The following is a 25,739-nucleotide window of genomic DNA, read 5'->3' on the forward strand; positions in this document are numbered from 1 at the left end:
CACTTTGACCTGTTCCAGTACAGAAGGTGGTCTCTGGAAGTGCTACCCAGCTCACCTAGCCCAGTCGGGGCTGAAGTGGATGAGTCCAGTTGGTGGCACTGGCTCAAGGGCGATGCTGACATCATACCCCACAAAACCCTATGCATTTAAGGGGGGAGGTGTGCTTTAAAGGGGGGGGGCTGCAAAGGAAAGGAAGACCATTTGCACTTTGCTATCGACCTGTGATGATTAAGTCTAAATTGCAAGTTGACACCCACTACGCGATGCAAACACAACTCGGGGATCGCGTGTTTGTTCAGTGCTTCCCAGTTTAAAATCTACAACAACTGTGAAGGATTCTTTTGAAAAAGAGCAATTTGTCTCGACGGTGCAGTTATTTGCTCAAATTCACTCAGTGTCTCAAAAGTAAGGGGGGGGGGGGACACACGAAGATGACCAACCACCAAAATACCACCAAACCACTGCACTTAGCAAAAGACACTTAAACCACTTATGAATGACAGCAACAAAAAGGGGGGTGGAAGAGACATGCCATCATTTAAAAGTATTTGTCTACATAAAGTGAAGAGAATAGTGTGCCTTGCCAAATAATTGCACAATCGTCTGTGCTTGACCAATATCTGCTAGGAAGGTCAGAGCTCAGGAATCTTTTGCCCAACATGGGGCTCAAACCGACAACCCCGAGATTAAGAGTCCCATGCTCTACCAACTGAGCTACTACTAATAATAAACAATAATACATTTTATTTATACCCTGCCCTCCCCGGCCAGAGCCAGGCTCAGGGCGGCTAACACCAGTAAAATTACAGTAAAAACATAAGGGGGGGGGAAATCAAATTTAAAATACAGGTTAAAATGCAATTTAAAATGCAGCCTCATTTTAAAAGTAGCCCATAGATCAAAACCATAAGAGGAGGGAAACATAAGGGTCAGACTGAGTCCAAACTAAAGGCCAGATGGAACAGCTCTGTCTTGCAGGCCCTGCAGAAAGATGTCATGTCCCACAGGGCCCTAGTCTCTTCTGACAGAGCGTTCCACCAAGTCGGGGCCAGTACTGAAAAGGCCCTGGCCCTCGTTGAGACCAATCTAACCACCTTGCGACTTGGGACCTCCAAAATGTTGTCATTTGTGGACCTTAAGGTCCTCTGCGGGGCATACCAGAGAGGCGGTCCCGTAGGTACTACACAATGTACCAGTGGTCTGACTCCCTATAGGGCAGCACCCTACGTTCCTGATTCCCTCTGAGGGTTTATAAGCCACTAGGAGGAATCTGAAAGCCTGCAGCCTCTCATCTGCTTCATCCTTGTCCACCTGCAGACCAGCTGGGCTGAGCTGATTATTGGTTGTGCTACTCGTGAGCAAGCTGCTGGCCCAGCAGCTTCCTCCTCACCCGAACAAAGACAACTGTTGTCCCAACAGCATTTATAGGAGCGGGCAAGGCACGCATGCAAACTGTAGCACATCGCTGGAGATCTGGATAACACCCTTGATGGAAATGGGCACTGGAGATAAGGGAACAAACAGCCTAGACAAAAACGCTCGTCTGGTTCCACATATCTGCAAAAATGCACACAAACACACACTCTTTCACCGCTATACCAGTTCTTTCATCCTATGCAATGCAGCATCTGTGCAAGGAATTTGTTGGCCTCATTTGCCTTCACGGTTTTGCAAAAAAGGGAAAAAGCACAGATAAAGAACCATCGGCGCTTTTGATTCTGATCTCAGTTGGTCATTAAAATCCTGGCACAGATATTCCCTTTCAGGCTCCGGACTTGGCAGGACCAGGCCCACAGCAGAAACGGGCTGTTAATTCTAAAACCACAAAACCAAAGGGGATTCTGGCACGGAAGAGAAGCAGTACGAAAACAAGCCCCAGGACTTTAGGCCAAGAGAGCCAGCGAAAGAGCTCTTGGGCTGCCCACATTCTCCCCTGCCCTGCCTTTCTCTTCCTGCACACCACCCCAAACTCCCAAAATACTATTCTACATAAATTCCAGCCAACAGATGCACATTTTAAGAAACTGCCCACTGCTGATTTAATCCAGACAGCATGAAAAGAGTTGGACTCAGAGAGCCAACTTAAGACAGCCATCTATTTTTTTGTGGGGTGGGTTGCGTGACTGCCCCAAGCTAATTATTTTATCCAAACCCATTGCACAGGTTGGTGAAACTGCTCCTGGATTGCACCACTGCAAACTGCAGGGCACAGAGTTTGCAAGCTTGAAGGCTTCCCCGTGAAAAATGCACTAGAAAAACCTTTCCTTACAGCCAAAAGAAACTAACCTGTTGCTCTCTGGGTGAAGTTTGAGTCCACCACCCGCCAGCCCCAGCCAGGTCATGAATGATGGGGAGTTGAGTCATGTATTTATTGCATTTATGAGACGCCCTCCCTCCCAAAGGAGCCCAGGGTAGCAGGCAACAAGTGATAAAACAACTGTAAAAACCTCTTTAAAGCAATTCCAATACAGATGCAGTCTGGGAAAGAGGTCAACTCATAAAAGCTTGGTTGGAAGAGAGAGCTCTTCAGCCAACAGTGAAAACACAACCAAGACTATGTTTGTCTGATTTTCAAGGAGAGGGAATTGCAAAGGGTAGATGGATACCACAACGCTAGAGGCCCGATTCCAGGTACAAGGGCACCTGTAAGAGGCCTTCAGGGACGCAGGTGGCGCTGTGGGTTAAACCACAGAGCCTAGGACTTGCCGATCAGAAGGTCGGCAGTTCGAATCCCCGCAACAGGGTGAGCTCCCGTTGCTCGGTCCCAGCTCCTGCCAACTTAGCAGTTCGAAAGCACATCAAAGTGCAAGTAGATAAATAGGTACCGCTCTGGTGGGAAGGTAAACGGCGTTTCCGTGCGCTGCTCTGGTTCGCCAGAAGCAGCTTAGTCATGCTGGCCACATGACCCGGAAGCTGTACGCCGGCTCCCTCGGCCAATAAAGCGAGATGAGTGCCGCAACCCCAGAGTCGGTCACAACTGGACCTAATGGTCAGGGGTCCCTTTACTTTTACTAAGAGGCCTTCAACAGCAGAGCAAAATGATCGATTAGGTAGTATATAGGGGGTGAGACAACCTTTCAGGTATCCTGGTACCAAATTGTGTACCAAAACCAGCATCTTGAACTTAGCCCGGTACCTAACTGGCAACACAAATAATCCAAAACACCCGGAAGGTCACAGGCTCCCCATCCCTGCCTTATGGAGAAGATGTTCCCAACCTCCTTGATGGTATTGGTTTCTGAAATCGCTCTCTCTGCTCGCATGCCAGGGGAAAAGGGTACACTGAGAAGTTAGAAACTCAGATATATAAGTTAGTCATCAAATGGCACCTTAAACCTAGGTTGCAGTCACCAAAACAGAATGTCTACGTGCCTTTTTTAATAAAAATAAATAAATCAGTGAGGTTTATTAATTCTATTTTTATTATTCGTTTCATTTCTCTGTCTCTTTGTATTTTAAAAAAAAAGTTTCAAGGTGGTTTACAAACATTAAAACATCAAATAAGACAATCCAGAATAAAACCAATTCCAAGCTTCAAGGAAAATATTTCAGCTCCTTCTCTATGACATTTTGCTTTCCCTGGATTTATTTACCTACTTAATTTATGGTATAGACCTGGGAGATTGGGGTTCGAATCCCCACTCAGTCAGGAAGCTCCCTGGCTGACCTTGGAGCCAGTTGCAGCCTCTTAACCAGGCATAGGCAAACTCGGCCCTCCAGATATTTTGGGACTACAATTCCCATCATCCCTGACCACTGGTCCTGTTAGCTAGGGATCATGGGAGTTGTAGTCCCAAGACATCTGGAGGGCCGAGGTTGCCTATGCCTGCTCTTAACCTACCTCACAGGGCCGTTGCAAGGATTAACTGAGGAGGGGGGGGTTGAATCATGGATTCCCTGGAGAAAAAGGTGAGAGATAAATGCAATGAATAAGTTTTTCTGCTTACCTGCTTAAGAAAGCTGGAGGGACCAGCCAGGTGGAGATACGTAACACCCAGAGATCTCCACAGTCGCAACTGGACCTGCGCCGGTTGCAAAACACACCTGTCTAATTTCCAACACAGTACACGATGGAGGAGAATCTCATCCTTATTAATTCAAGGTTTATTTCCCATGCACTCTCGCCAAAGACAGCTCAGCGCCATCTATGGAGAAGGACTTTTGGAGACTGGAGCTGAAATGCAGGCCACCTGATTCCTGCTCCACACGTAACAGGCCAGTGAGAGCAGAACTGAACAAGAAGAACGGTTAGATTCACCTGGATAGGAGTTTCCTCTGTGAGCAGACGGAGGAATTGAGCCCTAATTACCAAGCTATGCCTAGGCAGCTGCCCGCAGGGAGCTTCCCGACTGGAAGGAATGCTTGTTTGATTAGTCTCTTCCAGCTTGTCAGATTGGCAGGGGAGATGTTGGGGTTTAGCTTTATTAAGGAGGAAGAGGTGAAGCTCATCTTTCTCCCCTGCCCCGAGCCTGTGTGGAAAGGACCTAATAAAAGTGTTTGTTTGGTTCTAAAGCAAATTAAGCAGCCAATTTATCAGCAGGAGAGTAATGCAACTTCAAAGGCTGGAAATAGGTGTTTTTTGTTTCGTTTTTATAAATGCCTATTATTGCATCGGCTGGTAAGGATGCTGATAATAAATGGGATCAGAGCAGGTGTGGAGGCCAGGGGCTTAAATTTCCCCTTCCACACCTGCTTGGATTCTGTTAATTACCAGTTCCACACATTATTAGACAGACAGACAGAGCAGGTTGCATATATATCACACCTTAGATCAGGGTTTCCCAAACTTGGGTCTCCAGCTGTTTTTGGACTGCAAGTCCCATCATCCCTGGCCCTGCTAGCTAGGGATGATGGGAGTTGTAGTACAAAAGCAGCTGGAGGTCCAAGTCTGGAAGCCCTGCTTTAGGCATAGGCAAACTCCGGCCCTCCAGATGTTTGGGTCCACAATTCCCATAATCCCTAGCCACTGCTCCTGTTATCTAGGGATGATGGGAATTGTAGTCCCAAACATCTGGAGGGCCGGAGTCTGCCTATGCCTGCTTCAGACACATGATGTGTAGCTTGGCTCTAAGCATCATCGACCCACGAAAGAGAGCTGGGTCTCTGGGTTTGACATTTTATTATACGTGCTGGAAGCCGCCCAGAGTGGCTGGGGAAACCCAGCCAGGTGGGCGGGGTATAAATACTACTGTTATTGTCACTATTATTATATGGGCAGCAGTGGGTAGTACCCAGTGCTGTTCTGCTAGAGCATCAGAACTTCCCCCTCCTCTCCCTTGCAGCCCCCCTGGCAAACCCCTCAAAATCCAGAGGGTATGGGGGACCCTGCAAAGTAGATTTTGGGGGCCTGCAGGGAGAGGAGAGGGAGTCCCGCCATGCAAGTGAAACTCCACACATACAACACTGGAGACATGCCAATCATTTGAAACTGACTGGGGGTGGGAGGGGGGGAATCTGATGTAGACATTAGGCTGGAGTGTTTCCAACCACATCAACAGGTGTACAGACCTCCACCTGTGCAACAAGATTTTCTTTCTTACTCTCTTCTCCCCTTGCTCCATGCCCCACAAATCTGCTCCAGAGGATTGGGGGATCCTCCAGCCCAGAACAGATTTGGGGGGGGGGCACCGGGAGAGAGAAAAAGGGGGAGGTGGCCAATCAAATCCCTGCCAGTCTCTCTTAATCCTACACATAAAGACAGTACAGAACAAAAAAACAACTAAACCAAAAACTGAAACCGAATCCCCTTTGCTGAAATTCATTCCTTTTTCTCAGAAGAAGAAAAAATAAGCAAGCAGCAGGATTCTGCCTGGTATAGACAGGTAAGGCAGAGACATAATTGCCCTTTAATAAGAACAACAGGAGGCTTGGAACAAAATCCCGCAGCTCATTCTTCCGTCCGCCCTGTCGCTGTACCAATGAAAGAAAATTACCTCCCACTGGCTGTGCAGCAACGGCTCCTCGGCTCACAGATATTGAGCCAGCTTTTGCCAACCTGGCTGTCCGCCAGGCATTTCGGACTACAACTCCCACTGGTAGAGGGTGGTGGGAGTTCTAGCCCGGAGCCTCTGGAAGGAACCCTGTCGGCTACTCCTAACCTAAGGCATATCTTGCATGTGTATGTTAAGGTCATTAAAAGTGTTTTTGGACTACAATTCCCATCATCCCTGGTCCTGCTAGCTAGGGATGATGGGACTTGTAGTCCAAAAGCAGTTGGAGAAACAAGTTTGGCAAACCGTGCACTAATGCAGCTTCAGAGGAGCACATCGTTGGTTCCACATCATTCCTGGAATGCAACAATACATTCTCCAGGCCTCTTAACCTTTAAGGAAGGCACAAGGGACCTTTGTTGCTGAACTACAATTCCCATCATCCCTGGCCATTGGCTATGCTTGCCAGGCATGATGGGAGTTGTAGTTCAGCAATATCCGGAGGGGCAAAGTTTCCCACAGCTGACCCAAGGATTTCTGCTCTGCTTTCTCACAGCGTCACACTTGAGTCACTTCACGGCCTGCGGCGATTTTTCTTGTTTCTATTCTGGCACAATCCTCGTTAAAAGGAAAAACAAGGGCACATTTATTAAGCACTTCTTCTCTGCTATAAATCCCCAGCGCTTCAAAGGCTAAGCCAAGGCTGACAGGAAACATCTTCCTTAGGCTAGTGTGTCTTCCAAAAGCTTTGCGGCTTCAACCGCTGCGCCAGATACAGAACTCTCCTTCAACCTTGCCTTGCAAACCTGTTATATATCGAGGTGAAGGGAAATAATATTTTTAGTTCCTCGGGTGCTTGTGTCAAGGGCTCGAGCTACCTGGCACAGGGAACACCTCAAACCTTGCCAAATACAATGATATATTTAAAGGCAGATATAGACTGACCTACAGCGAACATGAGGCCTGCGCGACTGATTTATCCTGAATTTGAATGAAGAGACTCTTAACGGATGTGGTTCTCTGGTGCAAAAAAGACTGAACTACGGATAGTTGGTTGCTGAGGGAATCTGTTGCCAGGATTGGAATTTCCAGGTGGAATCCTGTGCTTGAAAGGGAAGAGGCATCAGAACAGCTCCATCCAATTGGCTTCGGGCATGGAAATGAGGCTGCCTTTCTCCTCCTTTTTAAAAATGCAATAGGTCTTCCGCATCACACACTCAGATGCATGCCAGAAAAGTACACGTTTCTGATCTGGCTCTCTGTGGCAATGTGCTAAAACACAAGCTGCTTTCGGATAGTGCGGTTATCTGAAATGGCTGCAATCATCACCCAGGCGGGAGTACCAATATGCTTTCTAAAAAAATAAAATAAAAAAATCCAAATCAACAGGTTCTTGCACAGCAAATGTATTTGGAAAAGGGGGGGGGAGTGTAACAACAACAACATTCCACCCATCATTTGTGATCTCTCTCCAACAACACGCTGGACACGGCCTTGGTCCAGTATATCTGAGGGAGCGTCTCCACCCCCATTGTTCTGCCTGGACACTGAGGTCCAGCGCTGAGGGCCTTCTGGTGGTTCCCTCACTGTGAGACGCCAAGTTACAGCAAACCAGGCAGAGGGCCTTCTCGGTAGTGGCACCCGCCCTGTGGAACACCCTCCCACCAGATGTCAAAAAGAACAAGTACCAGACTTTTAGAATACATCTGAAGGCAGCCTTGTTTTAGGGAAGCTTTTAATGTTTGATGCATTACTGTATTTTAATATTTTGTTGGAAGCCGCCCAGAGTGGCTGGGGAAGCCCAGCAAGATGGGCAGGGTATAAATAATATATTATTATTATTATTATTATTATTATTATTATTATTATTATTTAGTTGGCTACAGCTGGTTCCTCTACTGAAGTAGAAAAGCAAGCAAAAGTCAGTGTGCCAATATTTCACCTGATCAAAATTATCCTGCAGCTAACACTTAAGACTTTCATCATTTCCAGGTCACATCCAGTTTAGATTATACAGCATGCGCTCAGTCACAGGGCTCTGTTGAGGCGTTGCTGCCGCCAGTGCCTTTTTTCAGATGCAGCGCACCAGAACGCAGTCGCGGCACCTCACAGGTGTGTGCCATTGCAGGCAGGTGCTTCCCCCGTCCGCTTCTTGCCTTTACGTACTTCTGAGAAGCCCAAAACGAACACTCCAAGTCAAAACAGGCAGTGTGTGCGAGTCTACACTTTTTCAAGATCAAGGACTCCACTTCGCTCCTGGCTGCTCCTTTCCAAGCTACAGGACGGGGCCAATTCATATTTCCTTTTCTTCCACCCATCTCCCGTGTAGTGGCGGTGGGCCTGAAGCTTTCTAGCCAGGCCTCTGCTGTTGCACGTGTGCGCACTTGCGCAATGGCCATTCTGAGCTGCCCTAGCCATCCGCCCAAATCTAAGAGAATGAGAGCGTCAGGGACACATTGATTTGGCCTTCACCAGAACCAGGGGCGACTCCCAAACCAGTTAGGCGGTGAACGTGGCTGTTGTCAAACCAGCATCTGTTCAAGGTCTGCCCCAAGTCGCCCGCTGGCTTACTGCAACAACTTCACGGTGGGTTCCTGCACCTGTTTTTTCTTGAAAAACAGCACTGGCTGAAGTGTATTGATCCAGTTTTGTTCAACACACCACTGGCTTTCAGTTTGTTTCCAAGAACTGGTTACTAGCCACAAATCCCAAAATGGCTTGGCACCAGGATATCTAAAGGACCACTTCTCCTTCATATGAGCTTTCCTACCCACTGCAGTTTTCCCAGTAGTGATGTATGGAAGTGAGAGCTGGACCATAAAGAAGGCTGATCGCCTTAGAATTGATGCTTTTGAATTATGGTGCTGGAGGAGACTCTTGAGAGTCCCATGGACTGCAAGAAGATCAAACCTATCTATTCTTAAGAAAATTAGCCCTGAGTGCTCACTGGAAGGACAGATCCTGAAGCTGAGACTCCAATACTTTGGCCACCTCATGAGAAGAGAAGACTCCCTGGAAAAGACCCTGATGTTGGGAAAGATGGAGGGCACAAGGAGAAGGGGACGACAGAGGACGAGATGGTTGGATAGTGTTCTCGAAGCCACCAGCATGAGTTTGACCAAACTGCGGGAGGCAGTGGAAGACAGGAGTGCCTGGCGTGCTCTGGTCCATGGGGTCACGAAGAGTCGGACACGACTAAACAACCACAACAACCCACTGCATTCTGCATTTGAGACTTTTATTGTTGCCTTCAGAGGCACAGTGGGCTGGGACTCCGAACAGGGCCTGTTCTGTTGTGGGACCCAAGATGGTCCAACACCCTTCCTCGCAAGCTCCAGCTAGCTTCATCCTAGATGGTTTTTGGGCAGGTTTACTATTCTGCCAGGCATTTGATCTGAACCAAATTTCTGTTTTCCTTATGAGTGTGTATTAAATGGCTCTATCATAATGCTGTGTGTGTGTGTGTTTATCTAAGTTTATAATTGAAAGACAACAGAGGGACTTTTGGGGGCTGAACAACAAAAAAAGGAGATATTATAAACAAAGGAAACAATTAAAATTCCAACAGAACTTATTTCTAAGGGCGAGTCATGACACCTGTCAGCTTATTACTCAATAATTATCCACAAGTGATATCCCGAATGTGTGAAAATAACTACTACAGGCAGATTTTTAATATCATGACTATCATAGGCTATGACTCATGGCTTTCAGAACACATTTTAAAACAGAAGGTAGGTTAGGAACTCTGGGCGATTTGAAGTAGGCTGGCAAGGACCTGATTCCAAACTGCTTCGCAATGAGAACAATAGCACTTCCTCCAATTATTCAGCCGAGATGGAGAAAGCTCTGGTCGGGACAGGAGCGGGTTTTTGTGTAGAAAGGACTGCGAGTTCCGTTCTGGTCCTCAAAAGGAATTCCTGGGCTCCGGGTTCTTTGATGTCTTTTCCACAGCTGGCTCAGGTAAGATCCCGCGAGCCTGACAGCTGCCGCTCTCCCCTGCTAAAAAAAATCCGTACCCACAAAGCATGCGAAATAACACAAAGCAAGCGGCAATTTGCATGCACAACTACACCTTGTTGCGTTACATGCACATGTGAAATCAGTCCCCCAACTACCTCTTGGCTCCTAAGAAGGATATCCGGGTCTTTTCCAGTTCCTACTTTTGAAAGCCAGCACTGCAGAGATGACGCGCCGAGCGCGGGACGACTTGAGACGGCAAACACTTGCTCTTGCCTAGCCCTCCATAAATCAGGACTGACAACAGTAGATTATTACTCATTCAGTGTAGAGCATTCTTGGGGCCCGGGGAGTGCTGGCATCCTTCCAAGAGCTGGTGAACATTGGTTCATATACATGTAAATGCTTTATTTTTCTCCGCATAGGCAATTTCACAAAATGAAACACCAAATTAGAGAAAAGCCTGGTATGTGTGTGTTTTCCCCCTCCCTGGCTTGATGTCTGTCTCAGATACAGAAAACCATTTTTTATATATATATAAAAGGATCTCATCCCTTCTCCACCCCCCTGTCCCCCCCCCCAACACACACCCCAGATTCAACAGGGAAAAGTCACCACTTCCTTTGATAGAAAGACAATTTTGCTGTGGAAACATGAAAGCATTCCGTATAAATATTAATCATGGGCACTGTTCTGGAGTTAAAGGAGGACAGGCTTATCCCAGGCTCCTGTGGCGATTTCAGTTGCCCAGTGTATACTGATGAGGTTTTCCGACGCAGGGAGCCAGCGTTCTAAATTAAGGTGCTTTTCAGCAAAAAAACAGCCACCAGCATCGGGGGCGGGGGGGAGAAGGTCCATAAATCCCACTTGCAAAACAAAACGCCATGGCGCCCTCCGGTACTGTCTGCCCCTCTCATTTTTCTACAACTGCATTTTTTATTTTTTGGGAAGGTTGCCTGTTTTAAGGGATGCTGCTTGCTTTTTGCGTCTGTTTCGTCCGTTTTCAAGTGTGGTGTAGTAGATGTGTTGCCTGTTTGAGGGCAAGGCTTCTGAGCACCGCCAGTTTCTCCTTCTGCGGAATGGGTATTTTTTGGGGGTGCCCACAACCCATTCCACATGCAAACGGTGTGCCTTGCCCCACAGAGCTATGATCCCTTCCCAAAAGGGCAGCTCCAGCTAAAGGGAACAGGGCTGGTCCAAGGCATTTTGCTGCCTGAGGCGGAAGATATGACGCCCAACTATCTGGAGCAAACTGGACATACAGCTGGACCTTACTTCAACACTGGCGACAAGAAACATCCTCTGCTTGTGGGGCACGGGGCAAGCTATGTGGCACGTACAGACCAACCCCTCACCTGTGCTTCTCCCCTCCTGCATTCGCCACCTGAGGTTCCTCGTTCAACCCATTGTTAGGGCTGGCCTTGCATGTGCACCCATGCATTTCAAGTGTGTAGCTTTCCTGCAAAGAATCCTGGGAACTGCAGTTTGTAAAGGGTGCTGGGAACTGTAGCTCTGTGAGGGGAAAACTACAGTTCCCATGATTCTTTGGAGGGGGGAAATCCTCTTGCACTAGTGTTAGTACTCGCCTTACTAATGCAATAATTTAGTTGAAAACTGCCCTTAGTTGTTTGCCCGATTCTTCACTTTAAGGCTGGGCCCAAACTTTTCCCAAAGAGGGCCAGATTTGATGAAGTGAACATACGTGAGGGCCGACCAAGGTTGCTGAGCTTTTTTTAGGATTGAACTTCTTGAGCTTTTTTGGGGATTTAACCCCAATAAAAAAACTGCCACAGGGGCCAGATAAAACAGGCCAGAGGGCCAGATTAGGTCCCCATAGCAGACTTGGGCATGCCTGCTTTAAGGTTTTGGGGGTTTTTTGGCATTTTTAATTTGCTTTTGTCTCCTTGCACTTTGTTAAAAGTTATTTGCTGGTTTTAAATTACATTAATATGCTGCGGAGGGGGGCGGGATTACTTTTTATTCGTGCTTTCGTACCCCCCCCCCCGCATTATTTCAATAAGAAGCAGTTAATGAACACTCTATATAAATGTTTGATCAAGACACAAATCCTCTTCACAAATCTTATTTAAAAAGGAGCCCGCGTTCAAGTGTTTCTTATTTTGTCTACGATACGAATTCTACCTCTTTATTTCATTTTACTAGGCAATTGGTATTTCAAGGCTCATTGCAGCTGAAGAAACAATGTTCTCTCGGTAGCAAGCGCTGGTCAAACTTTGAGAGTTTCATCTTCTAGCGATTCACCCAGCTGTGTCATCGTAATACAACAGACAACACCATCTCTCCTCCTTTATTTCTGCACTAAACTCAGAGTTTGGGCTGAAGGGAAGGTCGATAACAGCTGAACGGAGTCTCCAAATGATCTGAAACCCATTGCGCAAGTTATCACTTGACCGCTCAAGCTTGTGCCCGGCAGGACCAAAGGCCACTTTTCCTCCCAGAGAAAGTGTTTCTCTCAATCTAGTGTTCTTACAAGAGAAGCCACAGATCATTCAACGCAACTGGTCTCTGTGTGAAGCTGCCCTTGTCGATTTGGTTTGGGAACGGCAACCAGGGCAGAATGCCACAGCTGGGCTACTTACTGCAGAACAGCTCAGTTGGTAGAGCACAAGGCTCTTAATCTTAGGGTCGTGGGTTCCAAACCCATGCTGGGCAAAAAGATTGCTGAGGGTTGGACTAGATGACCTTCCAGTTCTACAATTCTATGGTTCTTTGACCCATTCACACACAGGTAGGTAGCCGTGTTGGTCTGCCTAGTTGAAACAAAATAAAAAAATTCCTTCCAGTAGCACCTTAGAGACCAACTAAGTTTGTTATTGGTATGAGCTTTCGTGTGCATGCACACTTCTTCAGATACCACGAAAGCTCATACAATAACAAATTTAGTTGGTCTCTAAGGTGCTACTGGAAGGATTTTTTTTATTTTCCATTCACACACATGTAACACCTTTCCTGAAGCTGCTACACAGGTTGCCAACTTGCTCCCCAGCCGACTTTAAGGTTCTGTTACAAGTTGCTGCAAACTTCAGGAGCAGGGAGTGTCCTTGTGCTTGAGTCCCTTCCCCTTTCCCCACATGCTGTTCTGGGGGTTCCCCCGACCCTGCCAAGCCAATTTCAGGGGTGCAAGGGCCACATGCAAAGGAGAAGGGGGAAGTCACATTGCACAAGCAGAAGTCCTTGCACAGGGGGTGGCTAGGCGAATCCCACCCCGTGACTGTTAAAAGTGGCATAACTGAGTTTTAAAAAATATGGGGTGGCTGTAACCATAGGTCTGATGGCTGGAAGAGAAATATTTCCATTTCCTAAGCATCAATTTCACAGCTTCTGCAGATCACTGGCTGCCTAGGATTCTCTTGCTAGAAAGCTGCCATGGTCCACATTTCTTAGAATGTGGGGTCCCCAAACTAAGGCCCACGGGCCGGATAAGGCCCGAGGGACTCGTTTATCTGGCCTGCTGCAACCCCCTCCGCCTGCTGCCGCCACCCGCTCTTACCAGCGCTGCACTGCGCAGCTGCCCACTTCCAGGTCGGAGGAGCACCAGAAATAGCTTGTGCGCATGCACAAGCGTTGTGTGCATGCGCAAGCATTATTTCCGTTGCACATTGGGGTCAGAGGAGGCCCGTGCACATGCGCACAAGCTATTTCCGGTGCTCCGCCAACCTAGAAGTGCGCCAGAAATATTGTGTGTGTACACGTATGGGCACGCGCTACCCACCCTCCGCGCGATCGGCGCTGGAAACACCGGCCCGAGGCGCAGTAAGTTTGCTGACCCTTGAAATAACCTGTGCAAGTTTCTAGGGTGGCAGGAAATGATATGGGTTTTCAAATCAAAATCAAAAATCAAATTGAAAATCTTCTCTGCAAATTAGGGCAATTTGCACTGGATAATTTTCCATTTATATTGGAAAATGTTCCGATGCCCTAATGAGTGATCTAATTTGGCGTATTAATTCAGCTTGTAATCTGTAAACGAAGTTTTCAAAAGAAGTACCCCCATGTTACTTTTATTTTCCTCCCTACACTGTTAATGTGGTTTAAATGTAGCATGCTTTTCTTGAAATAGGTGCAAAAATCCAGGGACAACAGCAAAGGGGTAATCACCTGAGAAACATTAATTACTAAAAATATTTTAATCGGAGGCTAGCAAGTTTGTCTAATATTGTATTTGCAACTGGTATCCGTTTCATCGAGAGACAGACACTGCCATGTTCACGGACCACAATAAACTAGGGTTTATCATCATTTGTTGTGAACTGGCACAGTATAAGGCTGGGTAGTGATCCTGGTTTTTTTAAAGGGAGCAACAAACAACTATCCTAGGCTCAGACATCAAAGGAAGCCAAGCTTAATTGTGGCTTCCTGCATAGAATCACAGAACTGCAGAGTTGGAAAAGACCACCTTGGTCATCGAGTCCAACCCCCTGCAATGCAGGAATCTTTTTGCCCAATGTGGGGCTCAAACCCACAACTCTGAGATTAAGAGTCTCATGCTCCACTCACTGAGCTATCCATTGTCAGTTTATTCCACTTGTGCCACAGGAAGAGCCAAGCAGGGTCCACCAGTAGGCAGGGTTCGAAATTAGCAGGGCGCCAGGCGCATTTCACGCCTAAAGATTCTCCATTTGCGAGTACCTCCGAAAGTCAGGGTGCCATTTTTTTGCCCCTGGCTATCACTCAAGGATTACTGAAATGTATGTGCTCTGAAGCCTCAAAGTATATGTTAAGGATAGACAGTATGTTAAGGAGTTTAACACTGCCTGTATGTTTGCTCATAACCAGAAAACCAGAAAACCATGGTTAGCCAGCAACCCTGGTTTATTGTGCTGTGCAAACATGACCACTCTGCCACAAGTATGAATCTGTACTTTTAGAGCAGCAGGAATGTCCACTTTATTCATACAGGTACATTCCACACCAGAAAATATCCAATTACAGTGGATGCTTGGGTTGTGAACGTGATCCGTGCAGGATGCACGTCCGCAACCCGCAGCAGCGCATCTGCGCAAAGTGCAATTTAGTGCTTCTGCACATGCGCAACCACCGAAACCCAGAAGTAACCCATTCTGGTACAGTGGTGCCCCGCAAGACGAATGCCTCGCAAGATGAAAAACTCACTAGACGAAAGGGTTTTGCGTTTTTTGAGTCGTTCCGCAAGACGAATTTCCCTATGGGCTTGCTTCGCAAGACGAAACGTCTTGCGAGTTCTTGCGAGTTTGTTTCCTTTTTCTTAAAGCCGCTAAGCCGTTAATAGCCGCTAAGCCGCTAAGCCGCTAACAGCCGTGCTTCGCAAGAGGAAAAAACCGCAAGACGAGGAGACTCGCGGAACGGATTAATTTCGTCTTGCGAGGCACCACTGTACTTCCATGTTTCGGAGGTCCATAACTCGAAAAAACGCAACCTGAAGCATCTGTAACCCGAGGTATAACTGTAAGAGGAAGTGTGCCTCTCAATCAGGCTCGTGGCCATGTGCCAGAAATCACTAACGCCAGAAGCACAACTGCTGCACGTTCAGAAACATGCACCTCTGCATCATGCTTGCAAACGAGCAACTAGGGTATGAATCAGCCCAGCAAAACACATCTTTTCTCACCTTAGGCACTTGGAAGATGTTAAAGTTAGCACTTCTTTCTCCAAAATACTTGATAACCCAACAGCACGGACAGCGAGTGGCATAGATAGTGGAGTTCGCAAGATTGCAATTTGATTGCCCCGTACCGGAGCCTGTCGCTGACTGAGCCACACAAGACTAAGGCAAACAAGAGAATCTGACTGATTATAAGGAAAATACCTATTGATCAACGATTGCCTACAATTCAACACCGGTAATTGCATTCTGCTCCTCTAAATTCCCCTGGTGAGTAGGAACTGGAAAGGGCTGAGAAGCACGCAGCCGCTCTCTAACAAAGAGATTGGGCTGGTATATAGTAATATACAGTGGTACCTCAGGTTAAGTACTGAATTTGTTCCGGAGGTCCGTACCTAACCTGAAACTGTTCTTAACCTGAAACACCACTTTAGCTAATGGGGCCTCCTGCTGCTGCCGCGCCACCGGAGCACGATTTCTGTTCTCATCCTGAAGCAAAATTCTTAACCTGAGGTAATATTTCTGGGTTAACAGAGTCTATAACCTGAAGCGTATGTAACCTGAAGCATATGTAACCCAAGGTACTACTGTATTATATTACTATATACCAGCCCAATCTCTTTGTCAGAGAGCGGCTGAGACATCACCTTGCCGACCAAGGTCCGTATAGTTAAAGCTATGGTTTTTCCAGTAGTGATGTATGGAAGTGAGAGCCGGACCATAAAGAAGGCTGATCGCTGAAGAATTGATGCTTTTGAATTATGGTGCTGGAGGAGACTCTTGAGAGTCCTGTGGAATGCAAGAAGATCAAACCGATCCATTCTGAAGGAAATCAGCCCTGAGAGCTCACTGGAAGGACAGATCGTAAAGCTGAGGCTCCAATACTTTGGCCACCTCATGAGAAGAGAAGACTCCCTGGAAAAGACCCTGATGCTGGGAAAGATGGAGGACACAAGGAGAAGGGGACGACAGAGGACGAGATGGTTGGACATTGTTCTCGAAGCTACCAGCATGAGTTTGACCAAACTGCGGGACGCAGTGGAAGACAGGAGGGCCTGGCTTGCTCTGGTCCATGGGGTCACGAAGAGTCGGACACGACTAAACGACAACAACAATATAGGAATAACTCCACTTTTCCCATACACACATTGCAAACATGCCAAATATGAGGCCAAATATAGTGGAGGATAAAAGTCAACAACTACAGTGGTACCTCGGGTTCGGTACTTAATTCGTTCCGGAGGTCTGTTCTTAACCTGAAACTGTTCTTAACCTGAAGCACCACTTTAGCTAATGGGGCTCCCTGCTGCCGCCGCACTGCCGGAGCACGATTTCTGTTCTCATCCTGAAGCAAAGTTCTTAACCCGAGGTACTATTTCTGGGTTAGCGGAGTCTGTAACCTGAAGCGTATGTAAGCCGAGGTACCACTGTATTGACTTCAAAACAGGGAAAGACGCGGTTACATCAATTATCCCAAATTTTACCACTCTCCAAACCAAAACTTTCACCACTCTCCAAACCCAAACTCAGGATGAAAACACGAAAGCCAAAACTGGGGGGGGGGGGGATTCCTGCATTGCTCCCACCCCTATCAAATCATTTGGGGACCAGGCGGACTGAGAGTTATTGCATTCCTACTTTCCCAGTGACAAAGCTTCCAGCACATTGACTGAGGCGGAAGACCGCTCCTCCTCCTTACCCTTTTGAAAATAAGATAAATAAAATCTAGTACCGCTCTTTATTCTTTGCGATTTCTTTGTGCAAACAGAGAAAAATTTGAGCAAAGCCTTCGGAGGGCGCGAGGTGTCGGGAGAGAGAGAAAAGGGAACGCTTTATTCGGAAATTACTAGTCCTCTGCCATAAACAATGAGTCTCAAGAATGCAAATGAGTTTCACTAAAAGCAAAGAGGTACAAGCGCCTTCCCTGGGAGAGGATGAAAGTTGAAAGTGGGAGGGAGGGTCGAAATATATATATATAAAGGAGATGAAAGGCAAGAAATCGAAGTCTAAAATCGAAGTCTAAACAAAATTAAGACGGGGAGAGTCTAGGCTGGGCGGGAGCCGCAGAAACCGTGAGATTAGCAGTTTCAAAAAAAAATTGAGGAAGGCTGGCTAATAGGCAGCACTTGGGGAAGGGGACAACTTAACATGAAACCAAGGTGGGGAGTGGAAATACAATTAGCGGGCAGAAAATGGAATTTTATAAGAAAACTGAGTGGGGAAACAATTTAATCCACACTGAAAGAAAAGCTCAAGAGGCATTCAAGATATTTCAGAAGGATCTCGGGCAAGGAGGTGCATGTAGCTTAGTGGTAAAACACCTGGTTTGCATGCAAGCGGTCTCAGGTTCAAATCACTCATCTCATGAGTTGAAAGCTCAGATTGTAGAAGTTGGAGAGATGCCCTCAAACTGAGCTAGGTTGGACCTGGTGTAAGGGACCTTCTCAAGCTCACACAGCTTTTTCTCAAACTTCCATGTCATGTCCTTAGAGGTAACCCATGCATACTGATTGCGCTGTGGCTGGATAGCTCAGTCAAGAGAGCAGGAGACTTTTCATCTTGTGGGTTGTGGGTTCGAGTCCCACTTTGGACAGGAGATTCCTGTATTGTAGGGGTTTGGACTAGATGGCCCTTGGGGTCCCTTGCAACGCTACAATTCTATGATCAGGCGCACCGGTCAGCTGGTCACAGCCCTCCCTGCAATGGTGAAATAACAGTCCGCATTTCAAGCTTTCGTTATTATTATTTACTGAATTTGTATCCAATGTTCTCAGGGAAGTTATACTGTCATGGGAGATATGGTGAGGGGTTGGGCTCTCTATAGCCATTTACTCAGAAGAAAAAAAACGCAGTACATCAAATCTGTACTGCAAATGAAGAAATTAGACATTTAAGAGTCAAGTAGGTTTGCTAGGAGACATCTCGGGTGAATACAAGCTACACATTTTATTTACCTGTGACTCAAAATGGCTGATTTATTCAATTCCGTAATAGCACGAGACAATATATTCGTTAAATATATCTCACACTTAAACAGAAAGCTACTGACTACCTATATCATCTGAGGTCTCTGCCTGTGTCTGGCTGTTCCCTCAGTGCACAAAGAGTTCAGAGGCTTTCACTTTTGCATTCAACTGACCGCAGTTTTATGATGCTGGATTGCCTGATCATGTAGGAAATCCATGTTGTAGAATCCCTGGCTGACAGCCAGTATTAAAAACTCAAGATATAGGAGCTGGGTGCCAAATGGCTTTTTCAACCAAGGTTATAATTGCCAAAACGGAATGTCTAGTTCAGGGGTCAGCAAGGTTTACCTCGCCTGGACCGGTTCACTCCAGCAGCGATCCCTCTGTGGGCCGGATTCCGCACTTGCGGCCGCGATTTCCGGCGTCTGCACAGATGCGATTTCTGGCACCGCGGAAGCGAGTCGTGGGCCAGTTAAACAACCCATGTGGGCCGCTTGTGGCCCATGGGCCTTAGGTTGCCTACTCCTGGTCTAGTTGCCATTTTGGGGCTAGATGGCTTGAAATGATGGACCGACTGTGATTGATTCCTAGTGAAACATCTGGCTGGTTCAGTGGACTAACTTGAGCTAGGTTAAGAGCTTTGAGAACTTAAAGAAGAAAATTTACTTGATCCAGAGACAGTCCACATATAGATTGGCCTATTCCGACCTCTTTTTCTTAATGGTGACTGCTCCTGCTGAGGATGCACAGAAAAAGCATTTTGGTTCCAGAAATTCATCCCGACTGGGCAGATAAAACAGAACTGATAGATTTCTACAGGATGGGGGTGTTACTATGTGAAAACAGTGCGGATCCAATGATCCCTAGGCACGCACCACCAAATGGTGGTGATGTCAGGGGCAGCATATTCACTTGGTCACAAGTACAGTGGTACCTCCGGTTGCAGACAGGATCCATTCCAGAGCTCCAGTCGGATCCCGAGGTTTTCGCAACCAGAGGTGCCTGTTCAGCGCATGTGTGCGGCACAGAACAGTGCTTCTGCGCATGCGTCAAAACCTGGAAAATACTTCCAGGTTTGCCGCGTGTGTATCCCGAAGGATACGTAACCAGAGGTGCTCATAAGTAGAGGTACCACTGTAGTCAGGCAGGTGCAAAATTTGCCTGGTGCCTGCTAACAGCCATCCAGAATCCGCTAAAAAAAATCTAAAGAAGAATAGTCTGCCGCTTTCAGAGGCAATACACTCTAATGAGCTACTCATGCAATCAGAGAGTTCTTGTCATTTGAACATGCTGGTTTGGTTCCTACCCAGTGCCGGATTTACGTATAGTGGTACGTCGGGTTACAGACACTTCAGGTTACAGACTCTGCTAACCCAGAAATAGTACCCCGGGTTAAGAACCTAGCTTCAGGATGAGAACAGAAATCGTGCAGCAGCAGTGCAACGGCAGCAGGAGGCCCCATTAGCTAAAGTGGTACCTCAGGTTAAGAACAGTTTCAGGTTAAGAATGGACCTCCGGTATGAATTAAGTTCTTAACCCGAGGTTCCACTGTATAAGCTAAACAAGCTATAGCTTAGGGCCCCACTCTCTTGGGGCCCCCCAAAAAAATTAAAGAAAAAAAACTGGATGTACATTTCCAAAATATAAGATAAAAAAACAAATTACTTTGATAAAATACATATTTTGTTATGTGCAAATGGCTTTAGATACCTATTAGGTCCATAAATTAAGGGACGCGGGTGGTGCTGTGGGTAAAACCTCAGTCCCTAGGACTTGCCGATCGTATGGTCGGCGGTTCGAATCCCCGCGGCGGGGTGAGCTCCCGTCGTTCGGTCCCAGCTCCTGCCCACCTAGCAGTTCGAAAGCACCCCTAAAGTGCAAGTAGATAAATAGGTACCACTTTATAGCGGGAAGGTAACGGCATTTCTGTGCGCTGCGCTGGTGCTGGCTTGCCAGAGCAGCTTCGTCACGCTGGCCACGTGACCCAGAAGTGTCTTCGGACAGCGTTGGCTCCCGGCCTCTTAAGCGAGATGAGCACGCAACCCCAGAGTCTGACACAACTGGCCAGTACGGGCAGGGGTGCCTTTACCTTTAGGTCCATAAATTACCCTATAGCATATATTCCACACACAAAACAGCGACAATTTGTTGTTGACAAAGGACAGCTGGAGATATAAAGGGCCCCATTACCTTCAGTAGCATAGGGCTTCATCAAACCTAAATATGGCTGTGTTCCTACCCATGACAGAAAACAAGATTTGCTCCACCTTCTGAGCCAGGCTTTCACATACATGAGAAACACTATCTTCTGACCTCTTCACGAGACTAAACATACCCAGTGCTCCTCATGGAACTCCCATCTCCCGATCCATCACCAACTATGTCAAACTCTCCTGCGCATGCTCCAGTGCGTCGATATTTTTATGAAACAGCAGCACCCAGAAGAGGGGGCAATACCCCAGATGGCAGGTGGTTTTAACAAACCATAATTAAGACTAGACACGACTTAGGGTTTCATCCAGACCCTAAACAGCAGGAAGTGGAAGCTTCCAATTTCCTCCTTGCGGCCAGGGCAGCACAAAAGCTGAAGGGGCACTTCTGATTTCATAGAATTGTAGAGTTGGAAGGGACACCTTGGGTCATCTAGTCCAACCCCCTGCAAGGCATGAATCTTTGGTATATGCAAAAATCCACAGCAGGCTTACCAAGAAGAGGATGTCTGTACGTGCACAAAATATGTGCACCAGCTCTGCCTAAGTTTAAGTTAGAGCATTGGCCCACAGATCCCAGAGCTACTTACATAAACAGGTAGTGGCTATTCAAGGTCTCAGGCTGAGATGTTATCCAGCCTTGTTGCTTGGGATCTCGCCACAAATGTTAAAGCATTTCCCTTAAGGCTTTTTTTGCAAAATGCACCCGCACACACAGTCCCCGTGTACTTTGCTTAAACCTGCCACAGAATTTATCCCTCCTCCCTGCCAGTCTCTGATAATCTTATCCGTTTAGAAAGAAACTTTTTAAGCCTGCAGATTAAGGATTTATTTGATAATTCCATGCAGCTGGTTCTGTGAAGTTTGTTAGCAGAAGCGGGGAGCAGAGAGGAACTGCAGACTTTGGCTCACTGTAGAACGGAGTTTGATGGGCCAATAGTCTGAAAATACAGAAGGCAACTTCCTGGTGTTCTAAGAGCAACTAAAATGATAGAAAGATTGGAGTGTCTTCCCTAAGGGAAAGTCTGTAAAGCATTTGTGAGCTTTTAAGGGGGGTTTGGGGGGGAACGTGTCCAAAAGAAGATATGGCAAAGATCTATAAGATTAACAATGGCATTGAACACAGGAATTATTTCTCCCTTCTCTAACCGTAAAAAATTGGTTCACTCATTGAAGCTGGTCGACAATGGACTCAGGACTTAATGGATGACTTTCACATTATGGGTGGGGGACCTACGGCACTCATTGCCACAAGATGCAGTTGGTGATCTCCCTGACAACTCTTGCCACCCTTAACAAACTAGAGTTCTCAGCATTCCCAGGGGAGAAGCCACGACTTTCCAAAGTATATAATGCCTGGAAACTTGCCATTTGTCCCCCTTCCTCTGCCCGTAGATTCTGATGGCTCTCCTGCGATTGCTTCTCGCTATAGGCATGATGACAGCCATCGAGAGGCTAATTTATTTCCAAAATAACTCATAAGCTCAAGCCAGTCTGGAAGCCCTCAGCGCTGCAGGCAACCGCAACAGCTCTCGGCACAATTGGTTTTGGCACGGCATCCTGGAACAGCACGCGAGGAGCTCCGTGACGTGCCGAGGGAAATGTTCTTGCGCAGAGAGGAATGATTGAATTTAAACAAAGAGGGAGACCCACGGGAGGGGGGGATTGCCAGACGCTTTTACCCACGTACGAACCAACTGCTAGGCACCGCATCCTGGACAGTCCCCACTCGGAGAGTTTACAATCCACGCTAAACAGAAGGCAGGGGAGAGGAGTTAAGGATGAACAAAATGTGTTAACCAGATGGCTACGGAGATGCGGGCGAGCTGCAGATGGCTGAAACATAGAACTGGGCCAAGTTGGTCTTAATTAACTTATCTAATTTGCTACGGTAGCGACGGTCATTGGTCTCGATGTTTTGTTTTTTCAAGAAAGCCATGAGGCTCGTGCTTATTTGTCTATCAGTGGCTACAGGCCAAGAAATCTGAAGAGAGTGTGTGCCCTGCTTTTGCCAAGATCCTGCCTGGCCGCTGTGAGAACAGGATTCTGGAGCATGTGGGCCGCTGGCCTGATCCAGCACAGAACTCTACTTACGTTCTAAAGTGAAGCAGTATCCACCAGCCGCTTCGGATATCTCATAGAGACATCTCTTTCCTTGACCCACAAGACTCGCCCCTGTCACTGATGCTTTGATAATACTATTTGTGTTTGGATCTCTGCTTTTCTCCAGCGTCCTCTCCAGAACTAATTTCAGGGAGGGGTGCAGGGGGAGGAGGGGGGAAGCCCCCGTTGCACAAGCAAAAGTCCTTGTGCAGGGGTTCCACTGTCCTTAGTCAGGGATTCAACTGATGCACAAAGCTAAGAGGCCCACCTGTTGCCCTGCCCACTATGGCCTCTGGCCATGCCTGCCTCTGACAAGTAGCCTCTAGAAGATAGGTAAAGGTAAAGGGGCCCCTGACCATTAGGTCCAGTCGTGACCGACTCTGGGGTTGCGGCGCTCATCTCGCTTTATTGGCCGAGGGAGCCAGCGTACAGCTTCCAGGTCATGTGGCCAGCATGACTAAGCCGCTTCTGGCGAACCAGATCAGCGCACGGAAATGCCGTTTACCTTCCCGCCAGAGCGGTACCTATTTATCTACTTGCACTTTGACGTGCTTTCGAACTGCTAGGTTGGGAGGAGCAGGGACCGAGCAACGGGAGCTCACCCCGTCACGGGGATTCGAACCGCCGACCTTCTGATCGGCAAGCCCTAGGCTCTGTGGTTTAACCCTTAGTGGCCCTAAATCTCACTGCACCCTCGATAAATCTAGCAGCCTTTGCTGTTGTCTGATCATTTTGATCTGATCAAAGAAAGAACAATGTGGCCTCAGATGGGCGGCCTGGGATGGTAAGTTAAGAGTGGGGTAATGATCTCATGTGAGGTAATGTGAGGGCGATCTGGCTGCGACATCTGTCACCCCATTGATTGCCAGGGTTGATTCGGCTGATCTGGCTGGCTAGGCGGGTGCCCCCTTCCTCCCTCACCGCTCCGTGTGCGTCCCTCCCGAAGCTGCGCGCTCGGTGGAAGAGGACGACCATCCCAGATAGAAGGAGTGGCCTCTAGAAGGTTGCCCACAAGGGAATGCAGCCCTCAGCCTGGAAAATGGTTCCCGTGTTTTAATGGCACTCACCACCTGAGTTTGCTGCTAGGACTGTCTCAAACTGGTTGGACGCAGAGTTATGTTGGGAGGAACCACCTGGGAAACCTCCAAGGGAAGAAGGTTCCGATCCTGGGAAGTGGTGGTGGTGTGATGATGAGTGGTCAGAGGGAGAAGGCTGGGGAGTAGAGGTGTCGGAAGCTGAAGAGGTAACGGGGTTTAGTGAGCAGGAAGAGGCTGTGGCAGAGGGAAGTGTGGAATCAGAGGTAGAAAAGGAAGCAGAAGAGGAGGGAGGCCAAGAAGCAGAGATGGGTCTGGCTGGTGAAGAAGACAGGGTGTCTCCCCTTCCTGCTGTAACAAGCTCCCCTCCCACCTGGACTCGCAGAACCAGAAGAGGCATGAAACGAAAGGAGCAAAGGCATCAGCAATATCATCAGCAGGCATGCCAAAATTCATCGGAACAGGACTTTGGGTTTGGAGCTTGGCTACCAAATGGTGGTGAGCAGGGCAATCCTGACATCTCCACTGCCCGGAGTTACCTGCCTGGGGATGCTTGGATCTGGGCCGTTTTCACACACTAGCAGCACATCCTGTAGAATTCTACCCGTGATATTTTAGTTGCACAATCAGAACGAATGTCAGGAACCAAAAAGTCGCATTGAAAAATATGACTTCCGAGCCGTCTGGCCCCAAAACGGCAACTAGACATTCTGTTTTGGTGACTGTAACCCTGGTTTAAGGAGCCATTTGGCACCTATACCTGAGTTTCTAACGCTGAACACACTTCTTTGCTGCAACGCCTGCTGCCCTACTGTAGATACAGAGTCCAGAAGAATGAGTTCAGCAACTCCAATACGGCAACTACAGAAGCACAGGTACTGTCCTTATCTGGGATGCCTACAGCAAAGGGGAGAGGATGCACTTCATTGCGTCTACCTGAGCACAGCACCTCATTTGCATGCCTCTTTCATCTAGGGGCAAGAAGATCCCATTTCGTCGTCTCAGAGCCTGACGCATGACAAACACTTCTAGGTATGTTCCCGCCAGCAAGCTAACCGGGGCCTTGAGTGTTTGGAAAAGTAATTACATTGCTTAGCCCACATCTTGTTTTGCTCATTCCACCACAATAACAGTCCTTGCATTTCCAAGCACACACAAGCAGCGCCCGACTAAGTGACTGGGAGGGTAGATCAGGCACATTCCACTTATGCCTTCCCTCTCTGATGCTTCAGTAACACACTGCGGTCCAAAGGCAACAGAAGCACAAGGCTGGGCTGGTTAGAGCTACTCCCTGTTTCTAGAAAAGAAAAATTGGGTTCCTGAAATTCATTCTGATAAAACATCGCAGGCAGAATTCCACAGGATGTGGTATTAGTTCCAAGCTGGCGCCCAACATCTCCATCATCTGGAGGTTCATGCATACCAAGATCCTTGGATCTTGACTGTTGCAAGTTGCCTACAGCCAGGGGCAAAAGGCGCCAGGCTAATTTCCAACAATGAATGCAGCCTACAGGGGCCTTCAGGCGGCTCCATCGCTGCGAGAAGTGAGGTTACAGGGAACCGGGCACAGGGCCTTCTCAGTAGTGGCACCTGCCCTGTGGAACGCCCTCTGGGTCAAGGAGATAAAAGATTATTAGGACCTTCCGTAGACATCTGTATCAGGAGGTTTTTAATGGTTGATGTTTTACTGTGGTTTTATAATTTGTTGGGAGCAGCTCAGAGTGGCTGGGGCAACCCAGTGAGATGAGCAGCATATAAATAATGTATATTATTATTATTATTATTATTATTATTATTATTATTCAGGCTGTGCGTGTGTTGTCATACACCTGGCAGTCAACGCTAGACAGCTGCTGCATTCAACTTGATGGGCCGCTAGTTGTGTAAGTCAAATCCTAAGCCACTATGTAACCCAAGTGGACCAAATCATATTT

The 25,739-nt window shown here is 47.5% G+C and overlaps 1 protein-coding gene across 3 annotated transcripts in view; it reads right to left on the reverse strand.

The window, feature by feature from the left end:
* The window catches only part of SMCO4 (single-pass membrane protein with coiled-coil domains 4), a 49,407-nt gene that overhangs the window by 15,702 nt on the left and 7,966 nt on the right, over positions 1–25,739 (reverse strand). The window contains exon 1 of one of the 3 annotated variants that reach the window (XM_081002519.1): positions 6,876–7,021. The exons of the other annotated variants lie outside the window; for them this stretch is intronic. The gene's annotated coding sequence lies outside the window, so the exon portion shown is untranslated. Of the gene's footprint in view, positions 1–6,875; positions 7,022–25,739 lie in introns of those variants that run through there. 3 annotated transcript variants of the gene reach the window in all.

The sequence above is a fragment of the Podarcis pityusensis genome (assembly GCF_964106645.2).
Source record: "Podarcis pityusensis genome assembly, chromosome: 4".
Classification (NCBI taxonomy): domain Eukaryota; kingdom Metazoa; phylum Chordata; class Lepidosauria; order Squamata; family Lacertidae; genus Podarcis; species Podarcis pityusensis.